Below are 17,876 nucleotides of genomic sequence, written 5' to 3'. Positions count from 1 at the left end.
TCCACATCATTTACTGTTAACACCAGACAACAAACACAGATAGTCCTTGCACTTACTGAAGATTGCCTTTGTACATTGATCACTAGCGTCACTCTGGTGGTTCAGCTGACTTATTGGATTGAAGTACTCAGGGAATTCCCAGTATGTTATATTGTGCAGTTAAGATATTAGAGTACATAAGAGAAAGTGGGTCAATGTAATGTCTTTTTGTTTTGTTTTGTTTTGTTTTTTAATTTCACCTAAGTTCAGAGCCTATGGATTCCAGGATTTGTGCAGAGGCTTAGCCAAGTACCCGAGATCATTCCACTTCTGATAGATACTCACTGTGTTGGTCATGTCTTACCACATGGTTAAAAGATATCTGCAATACTCCACAAGACAGTTTCTGTAGCAGAAGGTAAGCAGGTGGAGAAAAATGTATCTCTGCTTATACGCCAGTCTCTTTCCTTAGAAGGAAAACCTGTTTCCAGAAGCCTCTTAGCAGATTGCTCCAGTGAATCACTGGCCAGAGCTGGATCACATGGCGTGTTTAGATTGATGTTTATGGTAACTTAGAAAAGCATGACTATGACCAGCTGGAAGAGAGATCCAACCTCCTTGTATATACACTCATCCAAATGATACTTGAATAGAATTAAGATGTAGCAAGTAATAACTGTTCTCTAAGGTAATTTTTAAGGTCTTTTATTTTTTTCTTGAAAATTTTGGTGTAACTGGCTATATTTTAGTATCCTAAGGGCTCAGATAATAAGGTAGAGGAAACTGAATTCCTTAAAACAACAGAAATGTATTGTCTTGTGTTTCTAGAGGTTAGACACTTCAAATGTAGGTGTTGGCATGTTCTCTCTCTCTTGAAGGCTCTAGGGAAGAATCTATTCTGAGCCCTTCTCTTAGCTTCTATGTTACAGGCAGTTCTTGGCTTGGAGACACATCACTCCAATTTCTGCCTTTATCATCATCATATGGCTTATTCCTTGTATATGTGTCTCTGTGTCTCTTCTCATAAGGACACTAGTCTTGTTAGCTTAGGATCTACCCTAATGTTGTTTTAATTCAGTTATATCTGCAAAGATCGTATTTCCAAATCAGGTCACACTCACAGGTACTTTGGAGGACACAATTCAACAGATATCACTGACACCACTGATGGATACCTGGGGCTGTGGAGTAAGGGAAACAACCCTCAGAAAGCATAAAAACAGCTACACTGAGAATGCATGTGATTGAAACTAATACATAGTATGGTCAGAATGTTGCCAATGAGACAATCTGTTTCGTTACTTTTTTATTCATTTTTTTAAAAAAACAGTTCTGCTTCTTTGTTCAAGATTCAAATTTCTATGAGTGACAACTAGATTGGTTATGTTTGAGCAGCTTGCCCACCCATTGGCAGGGCACAAGGAAAATCGACAGTTGGTCACCCTCCAACCAAGATTTTACCTACTGTGGAAGGGGAGTTCCCTAGAAGAAAACTAGGTAAGTTTACCAGAAGAAAAGAAAGTGCAATGGAAGCAAAAGTAAATAATGTTTACATGATTTAGTCATTCCTGTCCTGTCTGCCTCAGTAGTTGGTAACTGACCCCTTGGCTGCCGCACCAGCAGTAGGAAATTAGAACAGTCCAGGTTTCCTTTAGACACCCTGATCATGAATCTGTCTGAGATATAAGGTGCTACAGAAAATGGTTTGGCACACACACTGGACAATAAGCATTGACAGCAGATATGAACAGTCTGTTCATATCAGCATCCACTGGATGAATATCAGCTCTGACTTTAGATGCAAATAAAATGTAATAATGACTACTGTATTTATAAATATTTTATGAACAGATTTTATGTCATCCTTAGCATTAGAAAAGAGTTATAGGAGGGAGAGTTTGAAAGAGAGGAAAAGGAGAAATAAGAAAAATATGAATTTAACTTTCAGTTGTCACTAACAAAATGTACAAAACAAATTTGACTCGGTGTGTAGTTTAACATTCTGGATTCAGCCCAAAGTTTGAGGAGACAAAACGGGATAGAGATTAAAGGGACCATGCTTCAGAGAGATCTGAATTGAAGTCTGGGTTCTAGTCACCGTTGTTGGTAAGCCATAGAATAAGTAAGGCATAGAGTGCTTGTTATATTAACGCAGGCTTAGTAATAGTTATTTGCTAAATTAATGAATGTACAATGAATCAGTAAACTTGACTTATGGTGGATTCTAATATGTTTCTAAACAAAATATCAGGAGGAGGAATACACATACAGAACTAAAACTCCTTTTCAACTGCAAGATAAATAACGCTGTATATAAAATGTAAAACAAGTATCATCCTTGACTCACTCTGGGTACTGTGCCTGATTTCATAGATTTGCTGAGCACCTGTCCTAGGTAAGACACTGGGCTTGGTGTTTGGGAAACACACTGAAGTCACAAAATCTCTGCCTTTGAAAAATATGTAAACTACTTGGAATTGGAAGGGAGGTATAAACTTTTATCCAAGATATATAGAAGTTAGTCAATAGAGGTGTGACTATAAAGAGAAAACAGAAAAACTTGATTTATCTTGACTGGTAAGACCTTGAAAAGTCTTTGCAATTAAGGTAAAATTTGAAACTGGATACAGAAATTATTACCAAGATATGGTTGTGATGTTTTTGTGTTTTGTTTTTTTCCTGGTAAAAAAAGAGATATTTATAGATGATAAAATGTTATATATTATTAGTCAATAGGAATTGGAAGTAAAAGAGCTTTGGGTCCTTGCCTACGTGATTTTTTTTTTAAATAAATTGTTAAGTTACTGTTGATTTACATACTTTCCAAAGTGACTGTGAAATTCTTCTGACTTTTTAAGAGCCAACACTTAATTATCTAAGAAGGTATTAGAAGGAATAAAAAACAAAATGTGAAGGCTAACATTGTTACAAAGCATTATGTAAATAAACAGACTCAACTCAAATGTTGCAGAGGAAAACATGAGTGTGTTTGTGGTAGCTCCTAAGATAGGTTAGCTTTGCAAGGAGGAGAAGGGACAGTTTTGCTGGGGCTAATTATTTCTCTGGATTAATTTGTACTTTTCCACCATGTCTCCTTAGTTAGTTCTGATCCTTTGTCTTTTATTTAGAAAAGGATGAGCAACCTGTATGTGGGGGTTTATGGTGGAAATTAGTTTAGCCTACTTAACCACTTACTTCCTTGGATCATTTGTCAACATGTATTCTGGCAAAAACAAACAAACAAAAAAAATAGTAAGCTAAAAATTGAAGGGTGAGGAGAAAATAACACTTTTTAAAAGCATAACTGAATTTGTGTTGAAGGGTACTTAGGCTGATACATGGCAGTGTTCTGAAAAATAAATAGATACGTCACTTTAGTACAAAACCCGAAGCCTTCTGCTTACCAATTCCCTTGTGTTTAGTTAGGAGTTCAGATATTTTTAAGGCACTGCAGTATAAATTAGAATGGTCTCCAGATGTTTTGGCACTGTAAATGGCCAGACTAAAATTCATTTTAATGAACCATATTTTAATGTCAGTCTCTCCTGTCTTCATAAATGACAAGGAACTCATCTGACTTTAATTAACTCCGCTGTTCCATTACCACTTCTGCGGTTTATCGCGCTTCTCTGTTTTTCTGAGAATTCATGGTGATTTTAGATGTGTTGTGTAGGAGAAAGGTTAAGATTTAGGAAGATAGTAAACTTGGAATCAGTAGGACATAGACTTTCTGGGTAGAATACAAAAATCTAGTCGTGACAATTTCCTCACTGAAAACTGAAGATTTGGAGGCCAGAGAAAGCATAAATAAATACAGAGGATTTTGAACAGAATAAATAATCTGAGACTGCAAGCTCAGAATCCATGACTTTGAGTCAGCTGTAATTCCTGTGTCACTTTCTTGATGTTCAGAACCTAAGGTTTAAGGAGAGTTATGTCCAAAGATTTCATAGAACTCAGCTTCAGGATTATTTGGATCAATGTATTTGGAATTACTTTTGCTTTGTAAACTTACATACATATGATGTTTTTCTCTACTGTTCAACCTATTGAATTACAACTCTTGACATTATGGCTAGATGGAGTGAAAAGTTATATAACTTTCTTTGTAAGTTTCTCCTTTCAAACTTACATGGAACTTTAGTGCTAAAACTGGGAAAGCCATAGGTAAATCATGGAGCTGGTCATTTTAAGTGCCTGGAAGACCAAAGAATAGCAAAGAAAGAAAGAAAACATTCAAAAACTGTTATCAGTGAAATGGATACATACATGAAGTGTAATTCATTGCGTGTTATCTTCCAGGTAATAAAAAGTGACCTGTGATTTTTGAAAAATCAATGTGTAGAACTATATATTGACATGCATAGACATTTTCAAATTTGTAAAAAAGCAAAGTCATATATAGAGTGTTATGAATCAGCAGTGGTTTTCTGTAACTTATGGATTCTAGGCCTTATGATGAATGTTACAGGAATAATTTGTCAAATTAATTTCACAATTATAATCACCAAGTAAGTAAATTCAAAGAATGATTTTATTGAATTATATTATTTTTTCAGTTCCACAGTAGGAAGGAAGATATTTTAGATTAATAAATGCATGTTAGAACTCAGAGGAGAGGAGAAAGATGTATGCTTTTATTTAAAAAAGGTCTTTACTTATGATATGTTAAGCATTTAATGAACTTGACATATTTCCTCATGAACACACTTTTCAGCCTCGTTCCCTGCAGCTTGCTGTGAAAGTGGATAAAGCTGCCACTCTGTTTGTAGTCATAAACTACCCAAGAATATTATGTTGAGAGATGATACCTTTAAGACATCTTTTATTTCTTTCATCAATTCTATTATTTAATTTGAATTTATGAATATCAAAAGAAGGTTTGAAAATGGATTGTGGGAAAGCTTCAAATCAGTGGGCTCTTTGAAATGCACTTGGTTCTACTGTATTGCTACTTCATTTACTTCCTGCTTTATACCACTATTTTGTTAAATTTTGCATTTGAAATGTAATTGCCTATTCAGTAATTCCTAGCATTAGTCAGATTTCTTGGATGACATAAATATTGATTTACTTTGACTGATAAAAAGAATCACTATCACTGAAGCATGAAAAAAAAAAACTCAGCTGAGAAGTCTATTCAAAATGCTTTCATTTGAGCAATCTGTGTTTATAATTTTTAATATGTCAAGTTTATTACAAAAGAAAAATCCACTTGAAGTGCTTGAGTAAGACTTGGAAAGGTTGTTTTGTTGGATCTTTGGCTGTCAGTCCTAGTAGCCCTATTAGGAGGGTGGCCGTCAGGAGATAATAATAGGAGTCAACTGGAGTCTTTTATATTTGATAACAATGAGTGCTTAGTAAAATGAATAAAACAAAGAGATAGGTAAATTATACCCTACGTTAGATGGGAATTTTTTTTAGTTTTTTTTTTTTTCCTATTATAGTTGATTTACATTGTTCTGTCAATTTCTGCTGTACTTAGATGGGAATTCTAATATTCTAATATTCTAGTATATTCATGCATAAAGTTGCAAGGTGCCAGGTCTATAACCACGAGGGTGGAGAAGGGTGTGAACAAGTAATCTGCAAAGGTTCTGTAATTCTGTGCTATCGTCTAATTATATTTCCTTTACATTCAAGGCAATGGATGTGATAAGATGGATTCTTTTCATCTCTTTTATTTCCTGGGTATAAACCAGAGCTTTCAACCTTGGCATCATTGACATTTTGGGCTGGATAATTCTTTTCTATGGAGGGCTACCTTGTACAGTATAGAATATTTAGCAACGTCCTTGGCCTCTTCCCACTAGATACCAGCAGCAACTTCCAGGTCATGACAATCAAAAATGTTTCTGATGCAAACTATTACATTTGGAATGGGTAAGTGATGGGGTCCTACTGTACAACCAGGAAACTACGTCCAGTCTCTTGGGTTAGAACATGATGGGAGATAGCATGAAAAAAAAAAAATGAATGCATATGTGTATATGACTGAGTCACTTTCCTGTACAGCCAAAATTGGAGGAACCTTGTAAATCAACTATACTTTCATAAAAAAAAAAAAAAAAATCCCCCATGCTTTCAGACATTGCCAAATATCCTCTAGGAGTCAATATTTCCCTCGCTGAGAACTACTGGTGTCAACTATAGTATCTTCTTCCAACCTTTAAGCATATCATTTCTCAAATTCAGGTTACCTATCAAAGTAAACTGTAAATGTACAACTGGGTTAGCTTCTCCAAGAGGAGAATAGATAGGTAGGAAAGAAACAAAAAGAAACTTAAGAAAAGGCTAGGCCAAACACTCTTGTCCTTTAACTCTGAGAATGGTAGAAGGCATGTCACCATTTTACATGATATCTGCCTGTATTATCACTTACTGTACTTTTTCTGCACGTATTCAGCCAACAGCTAAGGACTTCATGAACCTGGTTTACTGAAGGGTCAGACTATCATGCCTGTGAATTGTTCTTAAACAAATTCTCCATTACATTAGGCACGGATAAGCTTTTCTTTAATGTCAAGCATGACTATCATCTTATTCCTTCTCATTTTCTTCTTGAATATGTCTGAACAATGAAAAGGCAATCCTGCCCTATGGATTCAGTTCCTGTAGTACACCTTCCATATTCTGGATTCAATACCTTTTTCATACATTTTTTTTTTGTTTGTTTATTTCTTTGTTTTTTTTAAAGTTAGAGTACATGTACAGTATTTACATCAACTGATAAACAAAATGATCTTAAAACTAAATTTTACAGTACTGTTTAAAGCAATTGTTCTTCAGTTGTAGTTCCCTGATCAGTAGCATCATCTTCACGAGGAAACTTACTTAAAATGCAAATCGTTGAATGTCATTCTAGAGTTCCTGAGCTACAAGCTTTGAAGGTGCTTTAACATGCCCCCCAGATGATTCTAACATACACTAAAGCTTGAGATCCCCTGGTGTCGAAGCCTCATTTGGGGAAAGTTACTGTTTATCCACAAAGTAGTATGTGAAACTAAATGGCCTTTAATATTTCTCCTTTAGCTGTCAGTGTGAGAGCAGATTTTTACAGGACAGAGCTTTAGAAAATTAACCCGTCGCAAAGCAAAATATGTATATTGATAGCATCTGCTACACTCATTTTCATCCTACTTGTTTTCTTTCTTTTCTTTCACTATTTCTAAAAAGCTGTAAAGTTTATTCCCTTAGCCCTGTAAATTGGTAGTAATTGACAGGCTGACTGGGAGTTGGGCTGTAATTCCAAGTTTGAAAGAGCCAGGGATACAAACTCTTGCTTCACCTCTTAAGATGGATGTTTGGTCAGGAGCAAGGAGCAATAGGGTAAAGGGTTACCCAGAAGCCTGGACTCAAGGCTATTGCCTGCAGCCTCTGCTTCCAGTACACGGAGCTTAGTATGAGGGTTGCCAAATGTATATATCTCTCACCAGCATTACAGTCATTTTTCTTTTTAACCTACACCTGAATGACCCAGAGAGTGTTACACCCAATGACAAATTTATCCATGCTGGCTGACAAGCTTCAAGTGCTCTATCACCCTCTAGAAAATAGCATAAGACCCTCTAAGCCAAGGTGGTGTTCCATTTAGCAAATGGCAAATAACAACACCCCTCCTGACAATTACAGGCTGTTTCATAGTACTGACATATCAGCAGCATTTATACATTAAATATCTTAAACTTCTAATAGGATCAGATCTTAATCTACATTTCAGTCTGTCAATAAATGCTTTTTGAGTGTCTTTTTTCAAGGAGTAATATATGGAAAATTAAATACTCTTGTCCCAGTCACCAAGATAATCACAGTCTCATCCAGAAAATCATAAACTTATAGCTATTTAAGAGCTAAATGCTGTGATTAACCATGCACTAACTGCTAAATAAACTTACAAATTTTTAAGACAGTATTTTTTAATTTTTTATTTTTATGGCACCTGTGGCATATAGAGGTTTCCAGATGCCACAGCTACGGCAACACCAAATCTTTAACCCACTGTGCCATAGCAGGAACTGCAAAGACAGTATAGTATTTGAATCTTCATGACCTCTTGCTTGATGTATTTCTCGAGTCATGTATATGTCCCAATTTTTGGCTCTGAGAATGTATAAAAACAAAGTTTCTATGGATTTCATTTTAAGTCTGTTTTCCCACTGATTCCTATGTAGTCTTTTTGTACCATATCATTTGCTGTTCTGAAATACATGAAGGAAGTTTGATATTTTTGGTAGGCCAGAGAGAGTCATTTTATTTATAAGGACAGGGGTAATCCAAGCACTTGCATGTTTTAGGATATCTAGCAAATTTCGCAGGGGTGCCTGTAGTGGTGAGAAATTACCCAAGAGAGGAAAAAAAGTTACCCTGAATAATATTTGGGGAGCAATCTAACTGGAGGCTGAAGGATAGTGAAATTTAAAGCAAAGGGTATGAATCATTCCTTCACATAGGAAAGTGTCATGGCTCTCTTTAATGGGGGTAAAAGTAAAACAATACAACAAAGAGTTACTGCAGAAATATACCGTTTAGACCCTTAAACATATTAATAATAAATTAGAGAGCAATGTCTATAAAATTGTTTAAAGATAGATATCCAATAAAAAGAGTTATTTTTAAAAAGTGAGCATTTATTAAAATACCCTTGCCCTCATAATACTCTATTCACCAAGGTATTCTGCTAGACTCTCAGATTTTAAAATATATATATTCATAAAAATAAAGCAGAGAAATGAAATTCATGCTCCAGGGAGCAATAAAAGAGAAGTGAGAATGTTTGCTTTTGATTACTTCTCTCACCAGCACTATCACCACTGCCAAAATATGCTCCTTTTCTATCTAGTCTTTACTTTGTCAGTGTGTAGCAGCTCCATCAACCCCATTGCTTAATCTTGAAACCTGGGAATCTTTCTTAATTTACTTTTTCATACTCTCCATGTACAACCACGTTCTGTGAATTCTGCAGCTAAAATCATACCTCTACTGATACACATCCTAGTCAGAGACACTACCATGCCTCCCCTGCCCATGCTACAACTACTAATTACTTTTATCATCTCGACTTTCACTTCGGCTCTCCATTCTTTATACAGAAATCAGAACAATATTTTAAAAGGGTAAATAGAAATTGTCCTCCTCAAAATACCTTAGTGTTTTTCATTGCTTTAAGATGAAACTCAAGCATCAGCACTGGAAGGTAACTATTACTATCATGCCAAGGTTACAGGTGAGGGAGTTACAGGTGATAAAAATTAATTTTATTGAGAACACATGATTGGCAAGTGGCTCAGCCCAGCCAGTCTAAATCCAAAGAACTGATCTGCTGCAAATTTGCTGCCCTCTGATGTGCTGGGTTTACAGTATTACTGAATAGACATGACAAGATGCATAAAGCTAATTATGAGACAATCATGCCAAGAGCTGTCAGATTAAAATATTAATGATGATAATCATAACATCAACAACTAGGACTTGCCAAGCACACACATTGAAGACCTATAAACTCGAGGCTCTGTGCAATGTTATATTTGCATCTTACAACAAAACTCATTAATTTATAAATTTAATAATAGTAAATAAATGCAGTTAATTTATTCTGAATAGCAATGTAGCATTTTGAACATAAAGAAGATAAATATCTTGTATTCAAAGTATACTGTCCTTTACTTGTTATGTGATTTGGAAGAAACTCCACAATTATAAGCCTCAGTTTCCTCAATCTGTAAAATAACATTATTAATAATAATTTCACATAATTGTGTTGAGCACAGAAAAGAGATACTATTATGAAAGATATGCTATTAAAATAAGAACAATATTGTTAGAGATAATGTTTATGTATCATTACATATTTCGGTGTTTTTACCAAACTGGCTTAATTTAGCTCAAGTCACTGACAAATTCAATCATACTTTTCAAGTAAGTAGATCTATATTGATAAAATGAAGCATTGAATGTGGAGAAGCAAAATGTAATCATTTTGCCCAAGTGATATATACCTTTCTTTTCTTTAATACTATCAATTTTACAAAAAAAATGACAATTTAATTGTAATTTATTCATAGTCTGTTTGTATCACTCAGAGTTAAGTCAGAGAGGGAGAGCTACAGGAGATGGATGGATATATAGATAGATAAATAGAAACAGATTCATAGATATAGATATATGTATATACTTATTACAAGAGGTTGACCATATGTAATTGTGGGAGTTGGTAGAGCAGTTTCTGCAAGACTGTGGACTTTGCTTCTTTTTTTTTTTTTTTTTTTTGTCTTTTTGCTATTTCTTTGGGCCACTTCCGCGGCATATGGAGGTTCCAGGCTAGGGGTCTAATCGGAGCTGTAGCCGCTGACCTACGCCAGAGCCACAGCAGCGGGATCCGAGCCTCATCTGCAACCTACACCACAGCTCACGGCAACACCGGATCCTTAACCCACTGCGCAAGGGCAGGGACTGAACCCGCAACCTCATGGTTCCTAGTCGGATTTGTTAACCACTGCGCCACGACAGGAACTCCCTGCACTTTGCTTCTAATGCTGGAGCTTGAAATTCACAGGGAAGGTAATTGGGGGGGAAGATGGATACAGAGTCGGGGAGATCCAAAACACCCTGAAACCCATAAGGCTGGAGCTCCAGGAGGAAAAACTAAAGCACAAACCATTTCTTGTTGCCTCTGACCTTGGTGATATCAGAGCCCTGCAGAAGGTGGTGTTCTTTACCATGGAGCTAAGCACAGCACCTGGCTGCAGAGCATGTTCAGCCAGAATTTGCAAATGCATATAAAATGATGCAGTATTTGCACTGTGAGTAGGTTTACTCACACACTCCCATGTACTTTAAATCATCTCTAGATTACTTGTAATCCTTTATACAATGTAAATGCTAGATAAAGAGTTGCCAGTATATAACAAATTAATGTTTTGCTTTTTTGAACTTTCTGGAATTTTTTTTCCTTCATGAATATTTTTGGTCTGTCATTGGTTGAATGTGTGGATGCCATGTGGAATCCAGGAATAGAGTGCTGACTGTATATGGGAAAGGGATTCTGAGAAGTGTAGTTTAGCATAGTCAACCCAATACATTGTAGAGCCAGTAATATCCTCTCCTTATCCGTTTGGTACCCACAAACATCTAAAACCATACCTCACCTCTGAATAAAGACAGTGACAAAGTCAAGCCCCCACCTAACATGATAGAACTATCCTAAGTTATAGCTTAAAATAAGTTAACTTTTTCATCCTAAGTGGATGAAAGTCCTCCTTTTGTCTTTGGATGATTTTCATTCTTCTGCTAATTCATACTTCAAGTTGGCTATCTTGTAATTTAAATACTGACATATAAATTTGACTAATATTAATACATTTATATTTTATGAGAGAGAGGAAGAAAAGAAACATTTTGTGTCAATATACAAATATAGTCATATCAAAATAATGAAGAAATACTCCTAACAGTCAAAGCCCTCCTTTCTACAGCTGGCCATAAACTTGGCATTTATAGCTACTTCTTTTACTCATTTCCTACCCTTCTTTTTCCTCAGCTAGCACCTCAGCTGGTATTAGTTTCATAACTGTAACACACATCTTTCTTCCGGAAGATTCTGGACCCTTAGCAGGCCTGCCTGAATTGAGCTGTTTCAGTTTTCCATCTACTTTAATCACAGAACATAGGAGTATATAAAAACACCTAGGGAATCTTCTGCATTATAGATGTGTTCCTTTTACCCTCATTGTGTAGTGGCAACCCACATTCTCCTTGATGGTCAGGATCGATAATCCCAGTCAGTCCAATAACTGTCTTCTTTGGCTGTTGATTTAGACTATGTCAGTAATCCCAAAGTGGCTAGGTAGTAGGCTCAATTTGTATTTTAATGGAATCATTTTTTTTTTTCCTGAGGTCAGTCTGCAGTTCGGCAACAAGTGTGAGCTATGAAATGGTTGATTTTCACTTTCTTTCTCTAAATCTCATATAAGCGTTTTTTTTTTTTTTTTTTTTTTTTTTTTTTTTTTTTTTTTTTTTTTTGTAGTCCATCCTAGAAGAAACATAGAAGAAAAGAATTTCTGGAAAATGTAGTTTTGACTAGCCAAGTTGAACACTAAGTAATCAAACTACTTTAAAATTGTGAGAATTTTTAATTCCTTTTGAGAATGAAATCTCCATATATTTTTGGTTTGGGGAACTTTATGTGGAAGAATTCTTCCTTTGGAACTAAGACCTCTAGACTAGCAAAACCTAAAGCTGTATGGGTGGAAAGAAAACATTTTGGTAGTGGAATACTGTGGGTAATTTTGTGCGGAGCCACTGTTATTTCTATCCCTTGATTCCTGGTTAGCAGACAAACAGCACTACCTACCTGATTCTGATTTTATTCATATACTTTATTCTGGAGGATTGTGCAGTATCCTTACAAGCCCTTCAGCATGATAGAGAGCATGATAAGATTAGTAGAGATAAGATATCCGTTAAATCTATGGACAATAGTTTGGGAAATGCTCTGCAAGCAGAAGTGGCAAACCCATATCCAGAGCATTGTCTGTGCCAATAAGAGCAAAGTACCATACCAACCATGTTGGAAGAGGTCCAATATAATCAACCTGGCACCAGTTAGCTGACTGATTTTTCAGGAAACAGTGCCATGATGAGAGAACAGTGCTGGTGTTTGCTATTGGCAAAACAGCAGTGACTGTAGTGAGACTGGCCTGGGTAAGTGGAAACTCATGTTGTTGACCCTATGAGAAGCTTCAATCCACACCATCATGGCCAATCTATCATGCATAATGACAGGAGTGGTTGGGAAGATAGCTGGGAATAGAAGATAATAGTAAAGAAATTAAGAATAAGCTGGAACCTCATGAGAACAAGACAGAAATCTATGGCAGTTCTTGTTGCCTCCAAAATTGTTGGCATAGGTACTCTACAGAAACTGTTTGGTTTTTTTTTTTGTTTTGTTTGTTTTTGTTTTTGTTTTGTGTGTGTGTGTGTGTGTGTGTGTGTGCGCGCGTGCATGTGTGTGATGTAGCTAAGCACACAAACCTGGACCAGGAGTCTGAGAATTGAAGGAGGATCCAAGGAGTATAGAGCAGGTGCAGACCCAGCTATAGATTCACACCAATGAGGTTAGTAAACAAATCAGTGACAATGTGAACTACAAAATATTTCCTATCTCACTTCCCTTCACACATTCTCATAGAAGAATCTCCTTGTAATCCATTCTAACTAGGAACATATGAGATGGGAATTTTGAATACATAGTTTAATCTATCCAAGATGCATATTACAAAGCCACTTCAAAATTGTAAGACATTTTAGATGCCTATATGATTGAAATAGCCACATATTTTGGTTTGGGCAACTTTTTTATTATAGACACAATAGCAAGAATTCAGAACTGGGAATATGGGTATTGGGAGATTTTGTCATAGTTTCAGGATCCCTTGGACGTGAGAATTTTGTTAGCCATTTATTCTCACCTGACCTTCATTTCTTAAATTGTAAAATGAAGGAAATACTCTAGATGATCTTTTGGAGACATCATTGCATAATGGGTAAAAGGATTTATCTTCAAGGTGCCGTGAATAAAATTTTGGTTTTTGTCAGCTCTGTGATACTGTATAGGATCCTAGACAGTCTATAATTCAGTCTCTTTCTCTGTTAATAAGGATGCTGTTGAATCAGAGGTGTTGCAAGAATTGAATGGGTTAAATATTGAAGCCTTTTAAACCACAAAGGACATATAGGGAGCACACATTAAGTGTTAGCTAGTAGTAGTAATTTGCCTGTGAATTTTACGATTGCTTGTTTATTGTAGAGGTTTAAAAACCATATTGATTGCTTCAAAATGTGTACTTTGCTTTAGAGAATTAAGAGGAAATTACTATAGGTCTTTGCAAGTTTGTTTTACCACTTGTAAATTATGATTTTCCCTCTTTTTTGGATACCAATGCATTTACTAAGGATACATTGAATATCCATAATGAGATGGACATTGTATGAATATGCAAATTAAGCAATTATTTAGTAGCTTTAATGAAGGGTGAATAAAATGGTATGGAGGGTTGTTAATTTTATAAAAAATGCTGACAGAGAAACTTTTTCTCTTTAATGATGGAGAATAGTGCTCAAAAAAGTGGGCTTAAAGTTTAAATAATTCTGATGCATATTTTCCACATTTGGAGAACTACCAAAAATGTTCTTTTATAGATACTAACTCTGATTCTAGTAGAATCTCTTGCTTTTATTTCCTCACCAATATCCCAGTTTACTTCAGGAGTTCCAAACATTATGTAAGTATGTGTTAAGAATTCCACTCATCCCATCTTTCCTAAAGAGCTGTCTACTGCTCTTGTTCTTGTGAGCTAATTCAGTTCATTTTCTGCCCTCACTCTCTGTTCTTATTGAGCGTATGTGAGGGAGACTGGGCTGAAACAGAATCACTATTTACAAGACGACTTTTTTGTTTGTGGAAGACAGGAATTCAACTAAAATCAGCTTAATGACACAAAACAAGAAAAGAAAAAAAAAAAAGGAAGGCAGAAAGGAAAGAAAAAGGAATTTATTATTTCACATCACCAAGTAATCCAGTAGTTTCACTGGTTTCTGATATTATTGGATCCAGAATTTCAGGCAGGGCATCAGCTCTGCCTCTGACCCTGTCTCTTTGTCTCTACTCCCTTTTTCCTCTCCAACTTCTTTTGACATCCCTCATTTTTGATGTACCTATCAGCAGGCTTTTGATAACACAGTATCAGGTACAGTGGCTTCTAAAGGCTCCAAGATTTTGTCCTTAGAGTGAGTGATCCCAGCAGAAGAGAACACCCTATGTTCTTCCATCTCCATGTACTCTAAGACAATCCACATGGACTGTATTAGACATGCCCCTGTGTATCAGTCTGCATAAATGTCATATCAGGATACCACAGGCAAGGTGGTTTAAACAACAGAACTTATTTTTCTCACAGTTCTGAAGGCTTGAACTCAAAAACCAAGGTATCAGTAGGGTTAGTTAGTTAAAAATACAGGAGACAAAAATGATATGAAATGGACACCACAATAATATACATATTAAGATGCACTTGCTCAAGGGTGATGTCATTAAAATGGTGACGTAGGTCATTCCTGCCTTCAGTCTCCCACAAAAGAAGACAAACTACCAACTCTTTGTAGAGAAGACACCACTGTGAAAACCCCAAATCCCAGAGGTGAGGCTGAAGCATCCTTCTGGACCACAGAGACTGAGAAGAATCACATTGGAAAGGTCAGAGGAGCAGGTACACCCTGACTGCATTGCCCCTCCCCTAGGAAGAGACAGCATTGCACCACCAGTGCTCCTTGGACCTGTGATTTCTCCATTGGGAAAAAGAAAGCACAAGGTGGATGCTAACTCCCTTAGAAGGACACTCCTGGAATGTCCACCTATATCTTGTCCCACAGAGTTAGTGGGGGAATCTGCAGACCTTGATCGCTAGAGATCAGATAGAAGCAGAGAAGTGGGATGAGCTTACAGGAATCAGCACTCATATCTTGGCCAACCATATTTCTCCTTGTAGCTGCAACTGTGCAGAGATCCCAGCCATGGTCTCTGCCCATCTGCAGAGCTGAATCTGTGACCCAATCTGGCCAAGAGGTTTATTGAGTACAAGCTCAATGTACTCAATGTACATGGAGCCTCTTCTATGACCCTGTCCAGGCAGGGAAAAAAATTTGATGCCCTGCCCAACTAACCAAGGAGAGCCTCCCACCTCCCCAGGTCAGAGAAGACAGGCAGCTGCTGACCCCATCCTGTAGTCAAATTCAGGCAGGAACCCAAGCCATTAACACTACCCAACTACCAAGGGTGGCCTCTAGCTCCAAATAAGGGGGAAGCCTGAACAGTGACCTTGGATAGCCTCAGAACAGCCTAGAGTACCACCCAACCCTGCGTCACTATAGAGCCCAGCCTGTAGCCTTGACCAACTGCTGAACACTGTCTGTGTCTTCACCCGGGAAGGAGCCCAGCCAGTGAGACCACACAATCTCAAAACATAACCTGCAGCCCCACCCAACTAGCCCTACCCTGGAGCACAGCCTTCCATCTCTCCCACTGTGAGATATAGATCCTTCCACCCAAATAGCTGTGCCAGAGCCTTTACTTAATAGCTAAGCATAGTCAGTGGCCTACCTGATCTTGCAGCCCAGCCACTAACCTTGCCCAACTTCTGAACACAGTTTGCCTCCCCACATAATCGAGGTGCATGGGCTGAGGCCTTGTCCCACAAATGGGATAACTTAGAAGAAATAGATAAATTCATAAAGGCATACAAGCTACCAAGATGGAATAATGAAGAACTAGAAATCTCAACAAATCAATAACAGGTAAAGAGATGGAATCAGTAATCAAAAACATCCTGACAAAACGCAGGACTACAGTTTCACTGGTGAACTGTTTCTTGGGTTTCATTTGTTTGCTTGTTTTGATTTTAGTTAAAATAAATTGAATAAAAATTTAACAAATCAATAAAAATAAACAAAACTTTAATATCTACTTTTTAAAAAGTCCCAGTGTGCTTTCCTAACCATATTAGAACCACAAAAGTTATATAGGCAGTTGCTCCAACTAATTACTATTGTGTAGAACATCAGCATCATTCAGTTATCATTGGTACATGTCCTATCCACCTGAATTCTACATTAGCTTTCTTTCTCCAGTATGGAGGCATCAAAAAGACATGATCTAGCAGTCAGTTCATTAGTAATGGCATTGATTACTAAATATTATCTGCTATATGTAAAACACAAAATGCCTAACTAAAAAGCCAAAAACTATAAAGACATCAAACATTTGTTTTTATTTTCTGTTATTCTGAATTTTCCTTTCTCATTTGATTTTTCACATATGATTTTCACTATCTCAACTATGGTAAGAAAGTCCACCTGAGAAATACTGTATCTCACACACAAAAAGAAAGCAGTTTTCCAAGTGATTGGCGGTATATGGATAATAAAGTTATTGCAATATTCTGTATTAGGATATAGAGAGGCTTAAAAAATGAGAACTCAATCTAAAATTACAGTGTCTACAAAAGAGATTTCTCATTAACATAATTTTTGTTAGCAAATCTGTAGTAATAAACAAGCAGCAGGTTAGGTACAAAAAGAAATTTAAAATTTAAAGCCATTGCTTAATAATTTGACTATTGTGAAAACTCTGTGAAATTTAAACCAGATAATTGGCATTATATAAAATTAGTACAAGCTTAGTTTAAAAAAATAACTCAAAACTTAAAAAAAATTAAAATTGAAAAAAATTCAAGCTATAAATTCTTTTAGTGCTGGAACATAATTTAATCACTTTTATATCATTAGCAATAATCAGAGTATTTGGTGCAAAGCAGACCATCAATGTAAGAATACCTTAAAATCTCCTATTCTTTTTTCTGTATCTTCTCAAAGATGATCACCCTTTCTAGATAGTATTTATTTTATCTACACTGAATAGAACTGTCCTAGTGATAATATTTTATAAATTAATGTTTCAGCAGATTTTCAAATTCGTATTGGAGTAGTCAGAAAAAAAAGCCTAGACTAGCACTAACATGCAGATGTTTATAAGCAATAGCATTATATATGAATATTATTTATTGTTGATAATAGCTTTTACCAGAAATAGAGATGAGTTATCATCTGTTCTGATTCTATCATATCCTGTATTCTTGAGAAACTGAATTCTTAGTGTAGAAGAAAGGAGATACAGATATCATATAGAAGTGGTTAATTAAAACACTGTATTCCTGAATTTAAACTAGAAATAAAACATGAACTTTTGAGATAATTATAGTGTTTGCATGTATAAGCACTTCCTAGCTTTGTCCACTGAGAAGGTTTGAAAACAATGATCCATCTGGTAACAATAAGCATTGTTGTCT

At 36.2% G+C, this 17,876-nt stretch overlaps 1 protein-coding gene across 2 annotated transcripts in view; it reads left to right on the top strand.

Annotated features, from left to right (window-relative positions):
* Nucleotides 1-17,876, top strand: part of LOC146395649 (uncharacterized) — a 2,307,895-nt gene that overhangs the window by 909,676 nt on the left and 1,380,343 nt on the right. The gene's annotated exons all lie outside the window — the stretch shown is intronic.

Source organism: Sus scrofa, chromosome 16 (genome assembly GCF_054392235.1).
Source record: "Sus scrofa isolate SSC_HxYL_T2T_F1_AM1 chromosome 16, Sscrofa_HxYL_maternal_Yorkshire_Landrace_v2.0, whole genome shotgun sequence".
In the NCBI taxonomy this organism is placed as follows: domain Eukaryota; kingdom Metazoa; phylum Chordata; class Mammalia; order Artiodactyla; family Suidae; genus Sus; species Sus scrofa.
This window is presented reverse-complemented; position numbering and strand designations above follow the sequence as displayed.